Below are 15708 nucleotides of genomic sequence, written 5' to 3'. Positions count from 1 at the left end.
CATGCCGTACTTCGTACGGCCCGGGGCCTGGGGCATAGGCTGAGTAGTGTGGGCTCCCTTTGCTCTTGTTACCTGACCCCTACCTATGGAATAAAAAAACAGTTTTGTTGTGGAAAAATTATAGGCCTTAGGCTTTTTATTTCCTTACAGAAAATACACAATAAAACATATATCACAATAATGTGCTTTTGGGCACTTCGTGTCAAGCTTTGTAGATGCCCAAGCTTCTCCTCACCAAGTCTTTGTTACCCTTAGGCATCTGGTCCTGGACACGTGCCGCCACACCTGAGTGGGTGTTGCCTCAGCTCCTCAGGTCCCCCCCAAAAGCGCCTCTATCTGAATCCCCACTCTTCCAGCGCCCTGAAGATATTGTCAGAGAAAACCCCCATCCCTTTAGTAGACAGGTGCACCCCGTCCTGATGAAACATCTCTGGGTTGTTTTGGGAGAGACCGTGCTTTATGAAGTGGAGCCCTGTGCTCCTTCAGTATTTCTCCACTGCTTTGTTTAGCTTCCTTCTTGCTGTCTCGATGGCCTGCCTCCGATGTGCCCCATACCAGATTCTCCGTGCTGTTACTTCTGACATGAAAATTTCAGTTTTCCACCAACTGTGTGCTATGCTATGCAGGGACTCGCAAATGCTTCTCTGTAATTCTCCCCTATTTGTACTGACCAGATCGTTTCCCCTGTGATTGTTTTCTTGAAGTGGAGTCCTTGCTTGACTTCCTCATTCTACCTGCCTGCCCGTGTCACGAAGGAGTACCCCACTATCCATGCCGACTTGTAGGGGCCCGTCTCTGTAGAAAAGGGGAGAGGGGGAGAGGGATAGAGAGGTTCATATCAGTTCCTCTCTTATGTATTTCTTAAAACATTGTAACCTCCACCCCCCAATCCTTTTCTCACCCTTTGCTCCCGGGCCCCCTGCCCATGCAGAAGTAGCTGCTCCTATTCTAAATGAGTGTGTCCCAAATTCAGCTGGATCCCACCCTGCTTTCGCTACTGCTTGTTTTAATACCGCCTGGAACTGGTACCTGCTGTGTGCGCTGCCGTCCCTATGTATTAGCAATTGCCCGCCGACCTCCGGTCTGATATCCAGAAAAGCCTGGGTGATGCATCTGGGACAGTGGTCCTTCTCTCTGATGCAGTTGAGGTCTATTGCTCTCCCCTTTCCTGTCTGGTCAGTTTTGGATTTTCTCAACATTATGGACATGCCCTTGCTTCCCTTGCTAACATCGCTTTTTGCCAGGCCATCCCCCGCTATCGTGTTACGGGCCACTAGTTCCCCTACCCCGAAGGCCCCATAGTAAGCCAAGGCGAATGCTGCCCTGAACAGGGCTGTTTCATATAGGCTGCTACATGTACTTTGTAACACTTTAAACAGAATCACTAGTTTCCCAAAATTCAGGGGCCTCCTACTGTCCAGTTTCTTCCCTTCTAACTTTGCCCAACCCTTCATTGCATACTTTATCCGTGGGCTGTTTGTTGGATCTGGTACACCGGCTACCTTTGCGGTGTATGCAACCGCAGCTAAGTGTGCAGCCGCCCAGCTTTTCTTTTTCCCTTTGGCAAATGCCCCTTCCAGAAATTCACACATTTTCTCCGTCGAAATCTTGCCCCCATCTTGCAACTCCTGTTTCCACCAATACATTTTTTACATGCTTTCCGTACTGCTTACCCGTTTTGTACGTTGGGGCGTTCCTGGTCAGCTTGCCTATGACCCATTCTGTTTCCTGCAGTTTTCCATTTTCATTTGAGTTAACCTTGTAGTCAACCGTTCTTTCCTTTCCAGAGCTTTTAATGGGAGCCAGGCCTTCTTTGGCTTGGGCGTTTTCTCCCTTTTGGCGTCCGGCCTCAGCTCCCCGAACCTTTCCCACTGAAAACGAGACAAGGTGTCAGCTACCACATTTGCTTCTCCAGAGATGTGCCTCGCCCTTATGCATACATTATCTTTTAGACATTCCAGTGTGATGGCTCTCATTAATTCCAATACTACTGGGCATGATGCACTCCCTTTATTCAACATGTGCACCACTGCCATGTTATCCGACCAAACCGCCATTTCTTTATTTTCAGCTCCTTTCCCCATGCACACAATGCTACCCAGATTGGAAAAAGCTCCAGCAGCGTGATATTCCTAGTCCATGGTGGCTCCTGCCATGACCTTGGCCATTTCTCCACGCACCACTCTCTCCCTAGTATTGCGCCAAAACCTAAACCACCTGCCGCATCCGTGAAAAACACTCTTTTCCCCTCTTCGTTGAAGGGCGAGCGCCAGATGACCGACCCATTAAATGCCCTCAGGAATTCTCCCCAAACTTCCATGTCTCTCTTAATTCCTCCTCCTATCCTGACTCTGTGGTGCCCCATCTTGGCCCCTCTTGTCCTTAGCTCAATGCTTCTTTGAAACACTTTCCCTTGTGGTACGACCCTTCCAGCAAAGTTTAGCTTCCCTGCTAATGCTTGCAATTCCCTCATTGTGGCCTTGTCCCTCCCTTTTAGGTCATTTATTGTTTCCAGCAGGTCTGCCACTTTATCCTCTGGGATCCGGCATACCCCCTGCCTTGAGTCAATTTCTATCCCCAAAAATTGGATTGTCTGTGTTGGGCCCATTGTTTTTTCCCCCGCCAGCGGGAAACCCCAATCGTTTATTATCTCAACAAATTTGTCCAACTTGGCCTTGCATAGTTTTGAGCCTTTGGGCCCTACAAACAAAAAATCATCCAGATAGTGTACCATCTTGGCCTCCTCCATCTCCTTTGTGACTGCTCATTGCAGGAATGAACTTACCCTCTCAAAATATGCACATGAGATGGCACATCCCATAGGTAGACATTTGTCAATGAAGTATTCCTCCTCCCATTGCATACATAGCCATTTCTTTGATTCGCTGTTGACCGGTAACAGCCGGAAGGCTGATTTAATATCCGCCTTCGCCATCCATGCCCCTTTGCCTGCCTTTCTGACTACCTCTACAGCTTCTTGGAATTCCGAGCAAGTTACTGTTGCTTCATTTTGCAGGATGCCGTCATTTACTGAAGCCCGGGGGGGTATGAAAGATGGTGAATCAGTCTGTATTCCCCTTTTTCGTTCTTTGGAACTAGCCCTAGCGGGGAGCATATGAAATCTTTGAAAGGCAAGGCTGTGAAAGGGCCCCCGATCCTACCCAGTTCCACCTCTTTCCGGATTTTTTTGGTTACTATCCCTTTGTTCTCCATAGCTGACTTTAGAATTTTTGGGATGTTCTGCGACCCTTTCCCTGTAAATGGAATGTTGAACCCCTCCCGGAAACCTCTTCTGATCAAATTGGCAGCCTCTTCGTCTGGGAATGCTTGGAGCCACTCTTCCATTTTTTCAATTTTTACTGGTGTAGCCCCCTTCTCGCCCCAGCCCCTAATTCTGCTTCTCATTGCCTTTGTTGCTGGGTGCTGTTGCCCTGGTGCACTTGGAGGTGCTATGGTCTCCTCTACATTTCTCGCACTTGTGGCTGAACTTGCACTTCCAGCCCCAGCTCCATGGTACCCCCTTTTCAAAATTCCGAAATTGCGCTGGCTCTGCCCATGGTGAACACGTGTTTCCACTGCCGCCCCCCTGTGCAGTTGGTGGTAAGCTGCTCTGCCAACCTCTCTGTGACCCATACTGCCTAATCCGAAAATTCTGCTCCCTTGATCTGTCATAGCTACTTTTGTATCTTCTGTTATTATATCTATAATCACCTCTGTAATCATTCTGCCAATACTGCCTTCTCTGTTGCCCTCCAGAGTTCTGTTCCCTGGAGTCCCATTTTTTTTTCAATACGTTAAATATGTATAGATTCAAGTTTTCCTCGTCCCACCCCATATCCGGGAAGCAATCCATTTCTTTTCTAAACTTGTGGTCGTATTCTTTCCATGCATCCCCCCCCGAATGCCTTGTACACTTTCAACACCCTCGGCTGATACGCGACTAATGCTACGCCGTCCTCTGGGTATTTCTGCAATATAATAGTGGACATTATTTGGAAGGCTGCCACCCAGTTGTCAGAGCTCTTTACTACTGTTGCCCTCCTCTGTAGGCTTTTCACATCTTCTTTTATGTCTTCAATTGACACATTCATCCCTCTTTTTTGACATTCTAGCAGAGAAAAAATGTCAATGAACTCTTTTCTCCATATTTTTTCCTTTACCTTGTCATTTATATACCATGCCATTGCTTTCATGGACCGGCCCTGTGCATCCTTTCCCATTGTTGGTCTGCCATACTTAGTCATGGTTGGCCCCCCTTCCTTGTCCGTGTAACTGCCGCCGCTACCACTGGTGGTACCACCCCCTGCGGTGGGTCCCCTGCCACTGGTATTGCTGTTGCTCCTACAGGTGCTATTGGCTGGCTGGGTGTCGTCCCCTAGGGATTGGGACCTTGCGGGGTCCCTTCTGGATTAGGTACCATTGGTGCCCCCTGAGGTGTTGGGACCGGGGTCTCTATGGGTTCTGACCCTGCCCCCCGCCCCTCTTCCTTTCCCCTCTGGCCCAGAGTCCTTCTGTTTTTCCTTTCTTACGACACCTTTCCATTTCACCCATGCCCTCAGGTGATCCCTTTCCTCGTCATCACTGCTTTCTGCTTCTGATGATGAAACCCCTTGCTCCTCCCTGTATCTCCTATGCCCTCTGCCCCTCCTGTCACTGGTTCTGGGTGACTTACCCGTACCCGTGATGCAGGTTTTCAACATTTTAACAATTTCCCTCCCAACTTTATCATCATTTTTCACAGTACCTTTATTATTTTCCTTCCTCTTCTTCTTCCTGGGCGCCTCCGCCTGGTCTTGTGATCTCCTTGGCTCTTCTCTCCCCCTCTTCTGTCCTTGTGGTACCGCATCTTCTCCTTCGCTGTCACTGGACTCCTCAATCAGCAAAGGCGACATTACCTTTGCCATCTCCTCCTTTTGCATGATGTCCAAAACCCATTGAGCCCCATACTCTTTTTCTGCCTTTCTGGCCCATTCACTGAATTCCTGTGCCCTTCTCGCTCTTTCCTCCGCCATGCTTCTTGTTTGAATTTTTCCTTTCTGCTGCAATCTGCTGCTTCTTTTGCCTTACTTCTATGCTCCCTCTTTGGTGTATTGTGCCTTTTTTTGCACACTTTTCTTGTCCTCAGGTTACTGCTTTGTAACAAATTTTGCTGTCCCTTTAAACTTTCTTCAGGGGACCACCGTGACCCCTCGTGCTTGTCTCTTTAAAAAATCACAGCTCCTCCCCCAGTCAGGCCTTTCCTGAACGTTGCCGCTCCACACACAAGTCTTGCCGATTTTTCGTGCCTGCCCCTTTGAGATTTTGCAAGCCGGGCCTTCCTCGAGCGTTGCCGCTCCTTTAATGCTCTTTGTGGCTTGTCCCGGCCCAGCCCCTATTTTTTTTTTCACGTCCTGACCTATTTCCGTGTTGCGCGGCTTTATCCGGCTCCTCCGAGCACCGCTCTGTCTCCTGCATCCTTATTGTGCAGATTTCTGGACCCGGCCGTGCCAAACGCTGTTGGGCCGATCCTTCGGTTGCGGGGAGTCTTTTGTCCTGGACGCCCGCTGTTGTCTGCTGACTCGTTTGGTTCCCCCGGCTCAGATGCTTTGCAGATCCCGCAGAGGTACTCCTGGATGCCTTCCGCGGCCCGGCTCTTCTTCTGGGCGCGATCCTGGCTTCCTGGCGGTCGAATCCTCTGGCTCCTGACTATGCGATGGACCCGCTGTAAAAGTTCGGCAGGCCTCCGGCGCTCCACTCAGTAAGTGTCACGCTACTCGTAGGTTAGGGAAAGAACGCTCCTCACTGCTAATGCAAGTTTGGCAGCAGAAACGTTTCCTTCCCCCTTTTCCAGGCCCTAGGAGCTTACCCGAATGAGGTGAGCTCCTTACCTGGTTTGTGCTCATACCCTTTTTCTGGGGCTACTTATACCCCCAGGCCCCTTTGTTCTTCCCTTGGGGGGCCGTACTTCCCCCGTCCCCCCCTGTTGTTTCCCCTCACACCTTTCCTTGGCGGTGTCGTGCCATTTGGCAACGCTGGGGTGAGAGCGCCACTTGGTCGCCCCTCCCCTAGGCTTTCACGCCGTTTCCCCCCCACCCTGCGCCTAACCCCCCAGGCACTTCATCGTGCTGTACTTTGTATGGCCCGGGGCTTGGGGCTGACAGGGGAAAGAGGCTAAACGACTGGGGGAAGTGGGAGAGCAACTGGGGGAATAGGGGAGCGACTGGTGGTGGGGAAATAGCGTGAATGACTGGGGGAAAGATGCGGTCCATGATGCATAGTGGGAGAAATGACATCAGACGCAGGTGGAGCGAGAGGGTGTGTGAAAAAGAGGGAGACAGGGGCACAGAGACCCAGATAAAGAATGAAGGACTGGAGAGTGCAAGAGTCACAGGAGGGAGGAAGGGTCATTGGAGAGTGCAAGAGTCACAGGAGAGAGCAAGAGTCACTGGACAGTGCAAGAGTCACTGGAGAGTGCAAGAGTCACTGGAGAGAGCAAGAGTCACTGGGGACTGCAATAATCACTGGAGACTGCAAGAGTCTCAAGAGTCACTGGAGACTGTAAAAGTCACTGGAGAGTGCAAGAGTCACTGGAGAGTGCAAGAGTCACTGGAGAATGCAGGAGTCACTGGAGAGTGCAAGAGTCACTGGAGAGAGCAAGAGTCACTGGATAGTGCAAGAGTCCCTGGAGACTGCAAGAGTCACTAGAGAGTGCAAGACTCACTGGAGAGTGCAAAAGTCACTGGAGACTGCAAAGGTCACTGGAGAGTGCAAGAGTCACTGGAGAGTGCAAGAGTCACTGGACAGTGCAAGAGTCACTGGAGAGTGCAAGAGTCACTGGAGAGAGCAAGAGTCACTGGGGACTGCAATAATCACTGGAGACTGCAAGAGTCACAGGAGAGAGGAAGAGTCATTGGAGAGAGCAAGAGTCACTGGAGACTGCACGATTCACTGGAGTCTGCAAGAGTCACTGGAGAGTGCAAGAGCCACTGGAGACTGCAAGAGTCACTGGAGGGTGCAAGAGTCTCAAGAGTCACTGGAGACTGTAAAAGTCACTGGAGAGTGCAAGAGTCACTGGAGAGTGCAAGAGTCACTGGAGAATGCAAGAGTCACTGGAGAGTGCAAGAGTCACTGGAGAGAGCAAGAGTCACTGGATAGTGCAAGAGTCCCTGGAGACTGCAAGAGTCACTAGAGAGTGCAAGACTCACTGGAGAGAGCAAGAGTCACTGGAGAGTGTAAGAATCACTGGAGAGTGCAAGAGTCACAGGAGAGAGCAATAGTCATTGGAGAGTGCAAGAGTCACTGGAGACTGCAAAGGACACTGGAGAGTGCAAGAGTCACTGGAGACTGCAAGAGTCACTGGAGAGTGCAAGAGTCACTGGACAGTGCAAGACTCACTGGAGACTGCAAGAGTCACTGGAGACTGCAAAAGTCACTGGAGAGTGCAAGAGTCACTGGACAGTGCAAAAGTCACTGAGACTGCAAGAGTCACTGCAGAGTGAGTGCAAGAGTCACTGGAGAGTGCAAGAATCACTGGAGAGTGAAAGAGTCACAGGAGAGAGCAAGAGTCATTGGAGAGTGCAAGAGTCACTGGAGACTGCAAAGGTCACTGGAGAGTGCAAGAGTCACTGGAGACTGCAAGAGTCACTGGAGAGTGCAAGAGTCACTGGAGAGTGCAAGAATTACTGGAGAGTGCAAGAGTCACAGGAGAGAGCAACAGTCATTGGAGAGTGCAAGAGTCACTGGAGACTGCAAAGGTCACTGGAGAGTGGAAGAGTCACTGGAGACTGCAAGAGTCACTGGAGACTGCAGGAGTCACTGGACAGTGCAAGAGTCACTGGGGACTGCAAGAGTCACTGTTACACTCACCTGGCTCCCACAGGGGTGTCGATCTGAACTGGACAGCTGTGGTCTCCACCAATGTGACGTGTAGTGCCGAGATGACAGACTGGACTGGCCCACCTAGCTTCATTTGCTTGGCCTGTAGGAGTATTCTTCTGCAAACGTAGAAAGGAAATTAACCACCCGTGGAGTTGAGTGTTAACCCCCACCCCCGCTGTTCTCCCCACTGATCACCTTTAACAGGGGAGTTGCTAGGTCTGGAAAAGACCCGGGGCTATGCTGATGTCGGAACTGTTGGGACTGGGGGCTAGCTAGTCTTTTGGCTGTAGCTCCTGAGATTCTATCCGGGGCTACAACCAAAAGATCAGGGGATATAGCCCCTTTAGCCCCCCTTAGCAACGCCCCTGACCTTTAATGTCCCCTCCTATAGTCTCACCTGATGGTTTGGAAAGATAAGCTCTCCATCCTGCATTGAGCGCAGGGGCGCATAGATAACCAGTTGCTTCACTGATTCGAAGGAATTGGTGAGTTCCACAACAATATTGACTCTGAGATTTCTGGCGAGACGCCGTAAGTATATAGTTCGTAAGAGTTCAAATGTCTGACTTTCACTCTTGTCCGATTCCTTGCAGGTTGCAGCTTGACCCTAGCGAAGAGTTCCTCGTGGCAACTGGTAACATTCAGGTAAGGATTTGTATTATCCAACACAGTTCGATAAAAAAATATCAGTATGTAACCTTTTGCTTTCTCCCTTATTCGGGTGCTGAGAGAAATTATGAAGTCTCTGGGAATAATGCCTCCGGTGGTAAAATTAGGTAAGTCTATTGTGGTGAGAAGGATTCCCCTTGTGTGTCCCTTTGTTTCACCTTGCTGTCCTTTTGTTCCCCTTAAGGCCCGGGGTACGGTGAAGATGCGGTGGAGGCTGCGCCGACCCGTGAAGAGGAATAGTACCCCTGGCGGTAAAATCAGGTAAGTCTATGGGGGGTAACTAATATTGCCTCTGTTTATTCCCTTGGCTGAACTTGCTGTTCTTGTGTTCCCCTTAGGGGCCGGAGTGCGGCAGGAACATGCAGAAGGATGTGGTTGATAGTGAAGATGCTGCGAAGGCCGGTGAGTTCAGCAGCAGCAGGCGACGCGCATAAAACAACTTCTTTCTTCCAGCTCGAAGGCGCGGTGGATCGGGAATTCAGGTAAGGATCAAAGGTATTGCTCTTGTTCTAACCTTTTCTCCTTCTTTCTCCCTTTTTCTAGGAGCTCCAGACTCGAGGCAGGCGTGGCAGAAGACTGGATGCAGACTTGCAGGCACAGTGAGTGTTACGCTGCTGGATGCAGAATAACGCAAAGCGTGTGCTGCTCTTCGGGGATGGTTTAAATAGCTTACAAAGTAGTCCCAGGTAAGTATTCCTCCTCGATCCCACCCGAGTAAAAAAATAGTCCCTAGGTAAAGTAGTCCTTTCCAAGCCTCTTTTGGCTTGGAGCTCTTGCATAGATATCCCCCAGCAGGGGTTGTTGGGCTTGCTTGGACTAATTGATGCCTGCTTCTGGGGTTGCTGGACTTGATCTGGATCCCCGGGGGTAGGCATCATGACAGCACTCCCCCCCCCAGGCCCCTCCTAAAGTCGTTCTTCCCTGTGGTTCTGGTTTGTCTGGGAAATTTCGGTGGAATTTGTTCACCAATCGGGGTGCATGAACGTGGTCACTAGGTTCCCATGACCTTTCCTGTGGTCCGTAACCTTTCCAGTCGATTAAATAAAAAAAGCTTTGATTTCACCAGCTTGGAGTCCAGGATGTTCTTAACCTCAAATTCGTGTTCCCCGTCTATAAGGATGGGGTCTGGTGGCTTGGTTAGTCTTGTCCCTCGTTACACTGGCTTCAAAAGTGACACATGAAAGACGGGGTGAATTTGTATATTAGCAGGTAAGTCCAACTTGACGGCCACTGGGTACGATAATGGCCTTAATAGAGCAAGGTCCCAAATATCTGGGGTTAAAGGTCTGTGTTCCCTTTACAGGTATGTGTTTTGTGGCCAGCCATACTTGGTCCCCTATCTGGTATTGTGGAGTATCACTTCTATGCCGATCAGCATTTTTCTTGTATTTTTCTTTCGCTTGTTTTAAATATGCAGTTGCTTCCTTAAAGGCTTGTGTAATCGTAGTGTGCAGATGGTCCACTGCGGGCATTTCTAAGTGTTGGGGTGAGTCAAGGTCTGAGGTTTGAGGATGGTGCACATATAAGGTATAAAAGGGGCTTTGTCCAGTTCCAGAATGTACTGATTTATTGTATGCATATTTGGCGATCCAAAGAATGTCTTTCCAATTACTCTCAGTCTGATGTAACATACAACGCAGGTATTGTTCAAGAGTCTGGTTGGTCCTCTCCGTTTGACCATCGGTTTGGGGGTGGTGACTGGTCGATAACCTCACATCGATTTGCGCCAATTGACAACATTTCCTCCAAAAACGTGAAATGAATTGACTGCCCCGGTCAGAGACCAATACGGACGGAAATCCGTGTATGTGAACAATGTTTTCGAGGAACTCCTTGGCCAGGATTGAAGTGACTCTTGCACTCTCCAGTGACTCTTGCACTCTCCAGTGACCTTTGCAGTCTCCAGAGAGTGCAAGAGTCACCAGAGACTGCAAAGGTCACTGGAGAGTGCAAGAGTCACTGGAGACTGCAAGAGTCACTGGAGACTGCAAGAGTCACTGGACAGTGCAAGAGTCACTGGAGACTGCAAGAGTCACTGGACAGTGCAAGAGTCACGAGTCACTGGAGACTGCAAGAGTTAGTGGAGAGTGCAAGTGTCACTGGAGACTGCAAGAGTCACTGGAAACGGCAAGAGTCACTGGACAGTGCAAGAGTCACTGGAGAGTGCAAGAGTCACTGGACAGTGCAAGAGCCGCTGGAGACTGCAAGAGTCACTGGACAGTGCAAGAGTTACTGGAAAGTGCAAGAGTCACTGGAGACTGTAAAAGTCACTGGAGAGTGCAAGAGTCACTGGACAGTGCAAGAGTCAATGGAGAGTGCAAGAGTCACTGGAGACTGCGAGGGTCACTGGAGAGTGCAAGAGTCACTGGAGAGTGCAAAAGTCACTGGAGAGTGAAAGAGTCACTGGACAGTGCAAGAGTCGCTGGAGACTGCAAGAGTCACTGGACAGTGTAAGAGTTACTGGAGAGTGCAAGAGTCACTGGAGACTGTAAAAGTCAATGGAGAGTGCAAGAGTCACTGGACAGTGCAAGAGTCAATGGAGAGTGCAAGAGTCACTGGAGACTGCGAGGGTCACTGGAGAGTGCAAGAGTCACTGGAGACTGCAAGAGTCACTGGAGAGTGCAAGAGTCACTGGAGACTGTAAGAGTCACTGGACAGTGCAAGAGTCACTGGAGAGTGCAAGAGTCACTGGACAGTGGAAGAGTCACTGGAGACGGCAATAGTCACTGGACAGTGCAAGAGTCACTGGAGACTGTAAAAGTCACTGGAGAGTGCAAGAGTCACTGGAGACGGCAAGAGTCACTGGAGAGTACAAGAGTCACTGGAGAGAGCAAGAGTCACTGGAGAGTGCAAGAATCATTGGACAGTGCAAGAGTCACTGGAGACTGCAAGAGTCACTGGACAGTGCAAGAGTCACTGTACAGTGCGAGAGACACTGGACAGTGCAAAAGTCACAGGAGACTGCAAGGGTCACTGGAGAGGGCAAGAGTCACTGGAGAGTGCAAGAGTCACCGGAGAGAGCAAGAGTCACCAGAGAGTGCAAGAGTCACCAGAGACTGCAAAGGTGACTGGAGAGTGCAAGAGTCACGAGTCACTGGAGACTGCAAGAGTTAGTGGAGAGTGCAAGAGTCACTGGAGACTGCAAAAGTCACTGGAGAGTGCAAGAGTCACTGGAGACTGTAAAAGTCACTGGAGAGAGCAAGAGTCACTGGACAGTGCAGGAGTCACTGGAGACTGCAAGAGTCACTGGAGAGTGCAAGAGTCACTGGAGAGTGCAAGAGTCACAGGAGAGAGCAAGAGTCACTGGACAGTGCAAGAGTCACTGGAGACTGCAAGAGTCACTGGACAGTGCAAGAGTCACTGGAGACGGCAAGAGTCACTGGAGACTGTAAAAGGCACTGGAGAGTGCAAGAGTCACTGGAGACTGCAAGAGTTACTGGAGAGTGCCAGCATCACTGGAGAGCGCAAGAGTCACAGGAGAGAGCAAGAGTTACTGGAGACTGCAAGAGTCACTGGACAGTGCAAAAGTCACTGGATACTGCAAGAGACACTGGAGACTGTAAAAGTCACTGGAAAGTGCAAGAGTCACTGGAGACTGCAAAAGTTACTGGAGAGTGCAAGAGTCACTGGAGAGAGCAAGAGTCACTGGAGAGTGCAAGAATCACTGGAGAGTGCAAGAGTCACAGGAGAGAGCAAGAGACATTGGAGAGTGCGAGAGTCACTGGAGACTGCAAAGGTCACTGGAGAGTGCAAGAGTCACTGGAAACTGCAAGATTCACTGGAAAGTGCAGGAGTCCCTGGACAGTGCAAGAGTCACTGGAGACTGCAAGAGTCACTGGACAGTGCAAGAGTCAATAGAGACTGCAAGAGTCACTGGAGAGAGCAAGAGTCACTGGAGAGTGCAAGAGTCACTGGCAAGAGCAAGAGTCACCAGAGAGTGCAAGAGTCACCAGAGACTGCAAAGGTCACTGGAGAGTGCAGGAGTCACTGGAGACTGCAAGAGTCACTGGTGAATGCAAGAGTCACTGGACAGTGCAAGAGTCACTGGAGACTGCAAGAGTCACTGGACAGTGCAAGAGTCACGAGTCACTGGAGACTACAAGAGTCATTGGAGACGGCAAGAGTCACTGGACAGTGCAAGAGTCACTGGAGAGTGCAAGAGTCACTGGACAGTGCAAGAGTCGCTGTAGACTGCAAGAGTCACTGGACAGTGCAAGAATCACTGGAGATTGCAAGAGTCACTGGAGACTGTAAAAGTCACTGGAGAGTGCAAAACTCACTGGACATTGCAAGAATCACTGGAGAGTGCAAAAGTCACTGGAGACTGCGAGGGTCACCAGAGACTGGAAAAGTCACTGGAGAGTGCAAGAATCAATGGAGAGTGCAAGAGTCACCAGAGACTGCAAAGGTCACTGGAGAGTGCAAGAGTCAATGGGGACTGCAAGAGTCACTGGAGAGTACAAGAGTCACGAGTCACTGGAGACTGCAAGAGTTAGTGGAGAATGCAAGAGTCACTGGAGAGTGCAAGAGTCACTGGAGAGTGCAGGAGTCACTGGACAGTGCAGGAGTCACTGGAGACTGCAAGAGTCACTGGACAGTGCAAGAGTCACTGGAGACTGCAAGAGTCACTGGAGAGAGCAAGAGTCACTGGAGAGTGCAAGAGTCACCGGCAAGAGCAAGAGTCACTGGAGAGTGCAAGAGTCACCAGAGACAGCAAAGGTCACTGGAGAGTACAAGAGTCACTGGAGACTGCAAGAGTCACTGGAAACTGCAAGAGTCACTGGACATTGCAAGAATCACTGGAGAGTGCAAGAGTCACTGGAGACTGCGAGGGTCACCAGAGACTGGAAAAGTCACTGGAGAGTGCAAGAATCAATGGAGAGTGCAAGAGTCACCAGAGACTGCAAAGGTCACTGGAGAGTGCAAGAGTCAATGGGGACTGCAAGAGTCACTGGAGAGTACAAGAGTCACGAGTCACTGGAGACTGCAAGGGTTAGTGGAGAGTGCAAGAGTCACGGGAGACTGCAAGAGTCACTGGAGAGTGCTGGAGTCACTGAACAGTGCAAGAGTCACTGGAGACTGCAAGAGTTAGTGGAGAATGCAAGAGTCACTGGAGACTGCAAGAGTCACTGGAGATGGCAAGAGTCACTGGACAGTGCAAGAGTCACTGGAGAGTGCAAGAGTCACTGGACAGTGCAAGAGTCGCTGTAGACTGCAAGAGTCACTGGAGAGTGCAAGAGTCACTGGAGAGTGCAAGAGTCACTGGAGACTGTAAAAGTCACTGGAGAGTGCAAGACTCACTGGACATTGCAAGAGTCACTGGAGAGTGCAAGAGTCACTGGAGACTGCGAGGGTCACCAGAGACTGGAAAAGTCACTGGAGAGTGCAAGAATCAATGGAGAGTGCAAGAGTCACCAGAGACTGCAAATGTCACTGGAGAGTGCAAGAGTCACTGGGGACTGCAAGAGTCACTGGAGAGTGCAAGAGTCACTGGAGACTGCGAGGGTCACCAGAGACTGGAAAAGTCACTGGAGAGTGCAAGAATCAATGGAGAGTGCAAGAGTCACCAGAGACTGCAAAGGTCACTGGAGAGTGCAAGAGTCACTGGAGACTGCAAGATTCACTGGAAAGTGCAGGAGTCACTGGACAGTGCAAGAGTCACTGGAGACTGCAAGAGTCACTGGACAGTGCAAGAGTCAATAGAGACTGCAAGAGTCACTGGAGAGAGCAAGAGTCACTGGAGAGTGCAAGAGTCACCGGCAAGAGCAAGAGTCACCGGAGAGTGCAAGAGTCACCAGAGACTGCAAAGGTCACTGGAGAGTGCAGGAGTCACTGCAGACTGCAAGAGTCACTGGTGAATGCAAGAGTCACTGGACAGTGCAAGAGTCACTGGAGACTGCAAGAGTCACTGGACAGTGCAAGATTCACGAGTCACTGGAGACTACAAGAGTCACTGGAGACGGCAAGAGTCACTGGACAGTGCAAGAGTCACTGGAGAGTGCAAGAGTCACTGGACAGTGCAAGAGTCGCTGTAGACTGCAAGAGTCACTGGACAGTGCAAGAATCACTGGAGAGTGCAAGAGTCACTGGAGACTGTAAAAGTCACCGGAGAGTGCAAAACTCACTGGACATTGCAAGAATCACTGGAGAGTGCAAGAGTCACTGGAGACTGCGAGGGTCACCAGAGACTGGAAAAGTCACTGGAGAGTGCAAGAATCAATGGAGAGTGCAATAGTCACCAGAGACTGCAAAGGTCACTGGAGAGTGCAAGAGTCAATGGGGACTGCAAGAGTCACTGGAGAGTACAAGAGTCACGAGTCACTGGAGACTGCAAGGGTTAGTGGAGAGTGCAAGAGTCACGGGAGACTGCAAGAGTCACTGGAGACTGCAAGAGTCACTGGAGAGTGCTGGAGTCACTGAACAGTGCAAGAGTCACTGGAGACTGCAAGAGTCACTGGACAGTGCAAGAGTCACTGGAGACTGCAAGAGTCACTGGAGAGAGCAAGAGTCACTGGAGAGTGCAAGAGTCACCGGTAAGAGCAAGAGTCACTGGAGAGTGCAAGAGTCACCAGAGACAGCAAAGGTCACTGGAGAGTACAAGAGTCACTAGAGACTGCAAGAGTCACTGGAGACTGCAAGAGTCACTGGACAGTGCAAGAGTCACTGGAGACTGCAAGAGTCACTGGACAGTGCAAGAGTCATGAGTCACTGGAGACTGCAAGAGTTAGTGGAGAGTGCAAGAGTCACTGGAGACTGCAAGAGTCACTGGAGATGGCAAGAGTCACTGGACAGTGCAAGAGTCACTGGAGAGTGCAAGAGTCACTGGACAGTGCAAGAGTCGCTGCAGACTGCAAGAGTCACTGGAGAGTGCAAGAGTCACTGGAGAGTGCAAGAGTCACTGGAGACTGTAAAAGTCACTGGAGAGTGCAAGACTCACTGGACATTGCAAGAGTCACTGGAGAGTGCAAGAGTCACTGGAGACTGCGAGGGTCACCAGAGACTGGAAAAGTCACTGGAGAGTGCAAGAATCAATGGAGAGTGCCAGAGTCACCAGAGACTGCAAAGGTCACTGGAGAGTGCAAGAGTCACTGGGGACTGCAAGAGTCACTGGAGAGTACAAGAGTCACGAGTCACTGGAGACTGCAAGAGTTAGTGGAGAGTGCACAAGTCACTGGAGACTTC

This window comes from Ambystoma mexicanum, chromosome 9 (genome assembly GCF_040938575.1).
Source record: "Ambystoma mexicanum isolate Mex_15411 chromosome 9, UKY_AmexF1_1, whole genome shotgun sequence".
NCBI classification, from domain to species: domain Eukaryota; kingdom Metazoa; phylum Chordata; class Amphibia; order Caudata; family Ambystomatidae; genus Ambystoma; species Ambystoma mexicanum.
The sequence above is the reverse complement of the archived record's forward strand: the minus strand, read 5'-3'. Positions refer to the sequence as shown.